This window comes from Dreissena polymorpha, chromosome 9, assembly GCF_020536995.1.
Source record: "Dreissena polymorpha isolate Duluth1 chromosome 9, UMN_Dpol_1.0, whole genome shotgun sequence".
In the NCBI taxonomy this organism is placed as follows: Eukaryota; Metazoa; Mollusca; class Bivalvia; order Myida; family Dreissenidae; genus Dreissena; species Dreissena polymorpha.
Genome location: NC_068363.1, coordinates 89,317,882 through 89,327,852, shown reverse-complemented (window position 1 = coordinate 89,327,852; position 9,971 = coordinate 89,317,882). Strand labels below are relative to the sequence as shown.

Genomic DNA, 9,971 nt, shown 5'->3' with positions numbered 1-9,971 from the left:
CTACGGGAACCCTGTCGGCATAGTCCTTACAGGGTTGCCCAAGAGACACGCCGGCTTTCGTAGGCATGTTGGTTCCGATGCCCACGTGGACCGCCGCCACCCGTACCCTCGTGACACCTTACGTGGCGTTGCTTGTTGAACCCCCGGTTCTGGCTGCCGTCTTCATTGGAACCTTCGGCCGCATACTCGCCATACAATCCCTCGTCTTCATCGGAACGGAACACCTGAACCGGTTGTCTGACGCGGGAATCATCGTCCTGGCTCCAACAAGAGTTCGACAATCGCTCCACAGAACCTAGTATTCGATCGACCACCTGGGTCAATTTGTCGACCGCCGACCCACTTACCGTATCTGGAGAGGGTGCTCTTCTAACCTCATGAACACACCTCGACTTTTCTCGCTCACTCTCTTGGCTATCCCTCGGAGCCGCGGCGCAAGCCGACTAAACATGGCTATATATCCTCATCATGTTCATCGCATCTCCCATCGATGTGCGTAACTGCAGGCTTACATGCTTGCCGGTCTCCTTGTCAAGCAAACCGTGCCAAAACTTCGTCACTGCCTGCTCAGTGGCGTACGCATAGGGCAGATCACGAAATACCGTTGTTGCCAGCGTCAGCACCCGATCGGACCAATCGTCCAGGTACTCGCCTACTTCTTGTTGGACATCCTGGAAACGACCCTGCGCGATTGCTGGGAGTTCCCTGACACCAAAGCGCTCCTGAAGCCGCTGCATAAGCTCGGCGTAAGGTAACGTCTCCCTTCCTTCGGTCAGTAATGCATAAAAGTCCACCGCCTTACCAGTTAAACACCAACAAAGACAATCACCGCATTCTTCGTCAGACCAAACTTGCACCCTTGCGTAGCGCTCAAACTTCCTCTTAAACAACGACCAATTGCTGCACCCATCAAATAGCAGGCTCTTTGGCAGCTTGGTCAAAACATCCCGATCATGCTGGGTCGGGGGGTTTATTGGGACTAAATGGCCTATCGGAACGGGGATACTGTTGGGTAGGGCCACGGTTGGGTTGTTTGATGCAATTGTATTACCTAATATGGGTAAATTGCTGGCTGTTATAAGATTACGTACCACTGGTAGGGTGCTTTGCACGGGAACACTACTCACAACGGTTGGGTTATTAGGCATTGAGAAGCCACTTACAACAGGTTGGTTGTTAAGCAGTGAGACGCCACTTGCAACAGGTTGGTTGTTATACGATGAGACGCCACTTACAACAGGTTGGTTGCTAGGCAGTGAGACGCCACTTGCAACATGTTGGCTGTTATACAATGAGACGCCACTTATAACAGGTTGGTTGCTAGGCAGTGAGACGCCACTTGCAACAGGTTGGTTGTTATACAGTGAGACGCCACTTGCAACAGGTTGGTTGCTAGGCATGGTGAAATGGGTTGGACAAGGACGCATTATAGGAGCAGGAGGGCTTCTTGGGGCCCGAAAGTGTCCCAAATATTCTGAGGACGTCTCTCTAAATTGTGCTGGCACGTTGTAATCTGCCGCGCGCCAGGGGCTATGCGTTGAAGGGGCCATGGAGGAGGCCTCTGAAGTAACCGAGCCACAAAGGCTACTTTGCCTAGGTCGCTTGATTTCCCTACCAGCCCTCATCTGGGGCAAACCTAACGACTGGGGCGGGGCGGGGACGCTTGATGCGACATCAGACGGTATCGGCATGCCTGTCACCACCACAGGATCTGGCTGAAACAACAGACGCTTGGGGAACAAAGGCTTTGCAAACTGGGGAAGGATATCGCTCCATATCCCCAGGAACTCCTCCCATCGAGTGATGTCCGCCTCTAAATCTGATATCTGAGAGGCTAGCTCTGCCTTCATCTGGTCCTGGTTTAGGTATGGCGTGCTTACAAACATTGGCTCTGGGGCCCTGGACCTACTTGGGTGTTCTTCTTCCGTTCCACTGGCTTGGGACGCCGCTGAAAGCATTGGATTTTCTGCAAAATCCAGCTGGTCTAACTCCCTCTCACTTAGGGGCCGCCCAATTAGTACCTCCAAGGTGTCCAGGTCTAAGTTACCTGACCCTTGTCTAAGTTGGACAATGACCCGCGCCAATTTGGGCCCTATTCCGGATATCAACATCAACGTTTGTGGAGGGTCGATATTTACCGGTACAAGACCCTGAGACATATTTCGGCTACTCATTTCTAATGCAGCACAGTACACGAAAACAAATTAAAGAAACACAGCACGCACAATAAAAAATACGTCTATTATTTTATTTCAAAATTCAATGCAACAATTAAATATTAATTGCAATAAAACAGTTATTTCACCATATCCATTACACCAATCCAAAACAAAACACTACCCAACCCTCGCTGCTCTAGCTACACCACAGACGGACTTGCTCATAAACCCCGATTTCTCGTACTCTGTTTACATTTTGAACAGCGACGCAAACATTGTAAACATTCAGGTCAGCTAGTGCACTTAAACTACTCCGCACCAATAATCACGCGACCTCGAATGCAGACAAGCGTGGTTTTCCAGCAGTAAGACCACGTGGTCACCTTGCAATACGTCTAAAAATAGACGGCTCTTCCTTAGCAGACGACTAGCACAGACTACTTATATTGCAATTGTACGTAGGCAACACTTTTTTTATTCAGAATTTATTTACAGGTCCTACTGACCTCTTCACGAGGTTATTGTAGGCAACAAGACAAATGTACGACTAAATACGATTCACGGTTCACTTATTTTAGGATACCGACTTTCGCATGAAGGAATGCCTAACCGTCGAACACAATTTTCACTTATCCCCACTTCTAGACACCAGTGTAGTGTGTATTATCCTCCGCCAGGGGCGGAGGGATATTGTTTTGGCGTTGTCCGTCCGTCCGTCCGGCTGTCCGTCCGTCCGTCCGTCCGGCACTTTTGTGTCCGGAGCTATATCTTGGAAGTGCTTTGGCGGATTTCATTGAAACTTCGTATGAGTATATATATGCATAAGAGGATGATGCACGCCAAATGGCATTGTACACCATCTGTTAAAAATAGAGTTATGGCCCTTTGTATCTTGAAAAAAATGTTTTTTACTATAGGCACTTTTGTGTCCGGAGCCATATCTTGGAAGTGCTTTTGCGGATTTCATTGAAACTTGGTATGAGTATATATATGCATAAGAGGATGATGCACGCCAAATGGCATTGTACACCATCTGTTAAAAACAGAGTTATGGCCCTTTGTATCTTGAAAAAATGCTTTTTACTATAGGAACTTTTGTGTCCGGAGCCGTATCTTGGAAGTGCTTTGGCGGATATCATTGAAACTTGGTATGAGTATAGATATGCATAAAAGGATGGTGCACGCCAAATGTCATTGTATACCATCTGTTAAAAAACAGAGTTATGGCCCTTTGTATCTTGAAAAAAAATGCTTTTTACTATAGGCACTTTTGTGTCCGGAGCCATATCTTGGAAGGGCTTTGGCGGATTTCATTGAAACTTGGTATGAGTATATATCCCCCGCCAGAGGCGGAGGGATATTGTTTTGGCGTTGTCCGGCTGTCCGTCCGGCTGTCCGTCCGGCTGTCCGTCCGTCACTTTTGTTTTCGGAGCCATATCTTGGAAGTGCTTTGGCGTATTTCATTGAAACTTCGTATGAGTATATATATGCATATGAGGATGATTCACGCCAAATGGCATTGTACACCATCTGTTTAAACCAGAGTGATGGCCCTTTGTATCTTGAAAAAATGATTTTTACTCTAGGCACTTTTGTGTCCGGAGCCATATCTTGGAAGTGCTTTGGCGTATTTCATTGAAATCTTCCTCTGTCTTAGTTTTGAGTTATTGTCCTCCGTCCGTCCATCTGTCCGTATGTTCATCCGTCCGATTTGCACCCAGTCTCAAACAAAGCATATGTTGCGGAGGATATCAATTCTACGAATTTGCTTGTTTAGGTTAGCTCTTCAGTGGGTTTTGCCTGCAATTACAGCAACTACTAACAGCGACACTTGTCTAATACACTCACATGAGCATCGACTGTAAACCTTGTCAGGATGGCAGACGTCGTCCTCGGCAATACACACTTCGAGGGAAATACTCGTCTGCTGTCGTCGTCGGCTGCACACCACCGATCCTCCAGGGAATACCTACCCCACGCACAGGCTAAACCTCCAGGACAAGACACTAAGTCACAGGCTAATACTTACGTCACAGGCTAATACACATCTATCCTCCTGGCAATACTTACCTCAGGGAACACGTCTGCACACGTCCGCGGACCGGGTAGCAAGTGAGCATGGTCATCCCATCAGGCATCTGCGCCCATCCGGTTGGCTCCACATCATGCAGCATGGTCCCGTCACATGAACGACGCAAACCGGGTACCAACTCTGCATGGGGGCGTGGCACCAGATGTCACTGGCACTACAATACATTTAACATGTCAGGATGGGCGAGCGGTCTAAGGCGCTGCGTTCAGGTCGCAGTCTGGATCTCCAGGCGTGGGTTCAAATCCCACTTCTGATAACAGGGTTTTCTAGCATTTAATGTTTTTTTTTTATTTTATAATATTTTCGTTTATTTTTAACGTTTTTATTGATTTATTAATTTATAAGATTTAATAAACATTTAATTCACACAATAACATGTAGCCGCACAATAGTGCATGCATCTGCGAAAGACTTTGATTTATAAGGCAAATTATCAACTTCAAAACGGTGCACGTTTTGAAGTTTGTCATTAAATGCTTTATATTGATAAATGTAAACATTGGATATCACACAGATCATATCACTATAAGAACATTTTTCTTGAACCTTTTTTTTCGAAAATATATAAAAGAAACCTGAAAATGAATGCAAAATGATATATTGTAAGCTCCGCACATAAAGTTTATTGCATAATTTCACCAGATGTGATGTTTTTGTGGCAAAATAAAATAATGTCCCCGCACTGATCCTACCTTTTACAAACCGTTCAAACGCGCAGTTGCACTTTACTGAAAAAACACTTATTTGTTTTATAAAATCATGGTACCTATAGAAAACTCTCATAAATGAGCGGGCTCTACACTTTATCCCATTAAAAATGGTGAAATATTTAAAAAAGTAATCCTTAAAAATCTTACCTGCGTCGCGCTTTTGTTGATATTTTACTCCCCACACAGATCTTAAAAAGTCACGTGGTATAGGCACCGTGTATACATTCACCGTAAAATCGATGTAATGTTTTAAAAGTCGCGAAAAGATTTGCCGAAAGTTGCCGATGTAACTAAATGAGTAACGCGGCCCTATTGCCGTTGGTTCAAATGTTTAAGGTACGAACACAGCTGAATACACTCGATCCCTTTGATAACTTCGCGTGTGTTTCGACCCATCTTAACCAATGATATGGTCTTGGCGGAAAATGTCGTCCCTTATTAGTCTGTGCGGACGACTGCACAGGCACAGAATGGACGATACTTGTATACACACCATTTTCTCAGAGCTCAATTTAAATATATTAGTTGAAGCCAAACAGGCGCACTGCGAGGCCCAATTGCACCAGTACTTACATTGGAACTAGAGGTGACATGGGTTCAGGCAATCTTCGGGCACAGTGTCAGTCGATTGTTGTTTGCTAATGACCTCGGTTTTTTTCACGCTCATCAGAACTAAAAATAGTCGTTAACTTTTTCGAAAATTATTTATACTATTATTTTCTTTGAAAAAAAAACCGTCGTGTTTTTGCCGCCATAATTGTTTTAAAGGATAGACATGCACACCCACACGCATACCCCTATCGACTCGGACATTACAGCCTCATACCCTCCCTCGACCTTCAAGTTCCTGTGATGATTGGCTTTTACTGAAATATACTGTGAAACCATTATTAATCGTCAGGCATTAATTTTCATAAATTTCGTGAGTCGACCGATCGGTGAATTTAAGATCCTAACGAACAATCATGCTCTATGTTTGAACAAAAACAAACACCAAGTTGAACAATATTTCAAAACTTTACCGTAGACATTAGGCATTAAATTCCAACATAATCCATGCACACATTCACTGCTGTTTCGTAATCAAGATTAATCCGGTTTTGACACAAAGGGATGTAGATTACACAAGGTACTTAACTGACACGTGACACTTCTTTAAAACTCGTGTGCATTACAGCTGTATCGAATGCGTTGACTTCGTTTATGTAGAATGGAAATGACTTAGCGCTTATTGTTTATAACGTTATTACCCATTAGGTGCATTGTGTTTTTCAGGGGTGTTGCATATTAGCCATCACGCAGCGAATGCCGATTAGACAATACATTTTTTTGTAAACCAAATGAAAAGATGACGATGTGTGATCAACATGCGTATTTATCCCAAATTAATAAAGAATATTTTAATTGCTGTTTGTTGTTTGATTGTTTTCGTTTAACCACACTTATTATTATTTTATATGTATCAATTTATTTTTTTTTAAATTATTGACATTATTGATTTATATACCGGTAGTTTACTTTTTAAGAACAATCACACACATAGTTTCTAATTTTAATAATGATATCAGAATAAAAAAGCATTTTATTTGAAAAAAAAACACACTTAACAAACTGGAACCTCTTTCGTAAAGCACAAACAGTTTTAAAACGGTATTGACAGCATTTTAATAAAAATCATACCAACTAGAACACATTCCCGATTGGCAATTGGCTTCGTTGTTACAAACACTCGTTAACGGTTATTCGATCCCACTTGTCCGCTAATCATAACAATGAACGTGTTAATGGCATACATTAAGAGGGTCCATTACTGTCCCTTGCTAACAAAAGACTAGTTAATTGGCATGTGACAAACAGGCCCCACCTCCTGCAGTGATTCTCAAGTGTGTTCCCGCATTCGTACCACGATTTTTCGCAACTGCGATTGATCGCGAATATGTATTACACACAAATCGGATATTGACTGGCGCATTAAAAAAAATTCAAAATCAGAAATCGGCGAATTTAAGTGCTGACGAAATTGTCATTTTTATAAAAATGACGAAATTTTGTGCTGTCGAAAATAAATGGTTTCACAGTATTCGGTCGAATGTTTTGGATGCTATGAAAACAAAATTCAATCTTTGAAATACAAATTCCGCGTAGTTATTAATTATATATACAGTACGTACAATATTTTGAACTTTGGACATAAACTCATGGGGTGGTGGGAGGGTCCGTGGATAAACTTTATGCTGTCGTTACTATCGACTTCTGAAGTTTGACACATTTCAATCATCCGAATAATAATTAAAGTAAACAAATGAGCACGCCTTTTAGTACCGATTTTACCGAAATGTTTGTTTTTACTACAGAATAGGCGATCGTGTTTAAGAATTTGCGATGCACTGGTTCCCGATTTCTAACTTCTTAATGCTTAGTGCTAATTAACAAATGTTTATTGACAAGATGCAAGTTTAAAATTGCTGTTTAACTCTTACATCCGCCTGGCTCAATAATACATTCAAAATGCAAAAACAAAATTAACTTGTCAATGGAAATATCACAAATATAATTGATATTGCAACGCTACAATTGGGGACTTAGAATGGTCATTTACAGTCATATTTTCAAAATACTAAATAAAATATATTATGATGGATTATACAGTAGTCAAATACATGAAAGGGACTAGTAATTCAGAATACAAAATATATACGGAATAATAAGGCATTAATAAGCGAGATTCAGGCATTTGCATTAAAGCGATATTATGGGCATTTTCCACTGTCGAATTGAGCTGAAAAGAATTAATAGGTCAAAAGAGTTAGTTAAAATGTTACTGACCAATTATCTGACCAATTATCTGCGATTCATCTTGCTACCAGCTGTTTATAAAAAATATATATTATATTTGATATTTTACATGGATCACTCAGTCTTCTAAGCCGAAATGATCCGTAAAACAAAGTAGTGTCTTTGTGTCGTATGAACGAATCTGCACTAAAACTTAATTAAGATTCACATCGTACATAGAATCATTTCTGTCGTCAGTTGTCAAAACGAAAGTACGGTTGGTATTCAAATGCATTATTTTTCTCTTTCCGGGATATTGTTTTAGTACGTTGCTGCTGCATTAACAAACATACGTGTATATGAAGAAAACAAACCAGAAATAAACAACGACTGCGATAGACACGTATAAACTGTTAGATGTCCATAATATCACTTTAACGTGATATTACCCTTAATTTCTACCCATATATATGTCCACTGCTTGTAGGGTTAAAATACCATTTTCTTATAATAATACATCATATTGGTTTAAAGGGACCTTTTTACAGATTTTGGCATTTATTGAAATTTGTCATTAAATGCTTTATATTGATAAATGTCAACAGTTGATCTAAAAAGCTCCAGTAAAAAAACAAGAACACAATTTAAAAAAGAAAAAGAAAAAAGTAACCCTCAACTGGGCTCGAACCACTGATCCCTGGAGTACTGGAGTAAAAGACTACCGCTAAGAACACTCGGCCACCCGTGCTCTGACAAAGATGAATGTAATTTATACTTTATATAAGCAATCCTCTAATTTTCACAAAATATAATGACAACAACAGAACTCTCCGAATTATTCATCCTTTCGCGTTGCAACGCCCAATATAACTGACCGTGATTTCTTTCAGAATCTTACTATTATGTCAGACAATATTTTAACTAAATTTGATCACTTTATGATTATAGGCGACCTAAATTATGACCTTCTATGTGACAAAGGTCGGCCACTTTTAGATTTTACAGAAATTTTTGATTTGCACTGTTTGGTAAAAAACCCTACATGTTTTATGAAAAATTGTACTCCATCCTTACTAGATGTTATACTTACCAACTCTAGATCACTATGTATGAAAACCCAAAATTTTGCTACTGGAATTAGCGATTGTCATAACTTTATCTGTACCGTTATAAATAATGCTACTCAAAAAATTGAAAAGGTTAATATAAGTTATAGAAGCTTCAAAAATCTCGATGTAAATGCCCTAAATGCTGATCTGTCAAATATCAGAATCCCAAATGTTAATGAGATTGACCCTAGATCAGAAAATGTAAATAATTTGTATCAAAATTTTGAATCTGCTGTTTCAGACATCTATGATAAACATGTACCAGTAAAGCAAATGTACAGAAAAGCGAAGCAAGTACCTTATATGAACAAAACATTACGTAAAGCAATTTATCTTAAAAAGATGTACCTGCACAAATTTCAAAAACTTAAATCACATGAAAATTGGGAAATTTATAGGAAACAAAGAAACCTAGTAAATAAATTAAAACACAAATCAGCAAACCAATATTTTCAAGAAAGATGCATTGGTGGGGTAAAAAATTCAGACTTTTGGAAAACTATTAAGCCATTTCTATCAAATAAATCAAGTACAGAACTGCCAAAAATAATTCTACATGAAAACAACAAAATCACAACGAAAGACAACGATAATGCTGAAATTTTTAATTCATACTTTGCTAATGTTGCCCAGTCCATCGGGGAAAACTACACTTTTGATTTAGATAGTCACCCAAGTCTAAAAAAATTCATGAAAATTATCCAGATATTTGTACCTTTAATTTTAAACCAGTAGCCATGCCCGATGTTGCCAAAGTAATTAATATGCTAAATGTAAAGAAAGCCACTGCAGTGGACAAAATATCAGCTAAGCTTTAAAAAATTGGTAAACCGGCTTTAACTGAACCTCTTACTAATCTTGTGAACATTTCTATTGCCACAAGTACTTTTCCAGATAAACTCAAAATAGCACAAGTAACACCCTTATATAAGAAAAATGACCCTTTTTGCAAAGCTAACTATAGATTAGTAAGTGTCCTACCAATGCCCTCTAAAATTTTTGAGAAAGTAATTGCTAATCAACTTAACTCTCATTTTGATAAAATTTTTAATACATTTTTATGTGCATTTAGAAAGGGACATGGCTGTCAAACCACCCTATTAGAACTTCTGGAGGATTGGAGGCA

At 40.1% G+C, this 9,971-nt stretch overlaps 1 non-coding gene across 1 annotated transcript; it reads left to right on the top strand.

The window, feature by feature from the left end:
* The first annotated feature begins 4,423 nt into the window (after nt 1-4,423).
* On the top strand, nt 4,424-4,507 carry Trnal-cag (transfer RNA leucine (anticodon CAG)). The gene has a single exon. It is a non-coding gene; the product is annotated as a tRNA-Leu (tRNA).
* Nucleotides 4,508-9,971: the final 5,464 nt, after the last annotated feature.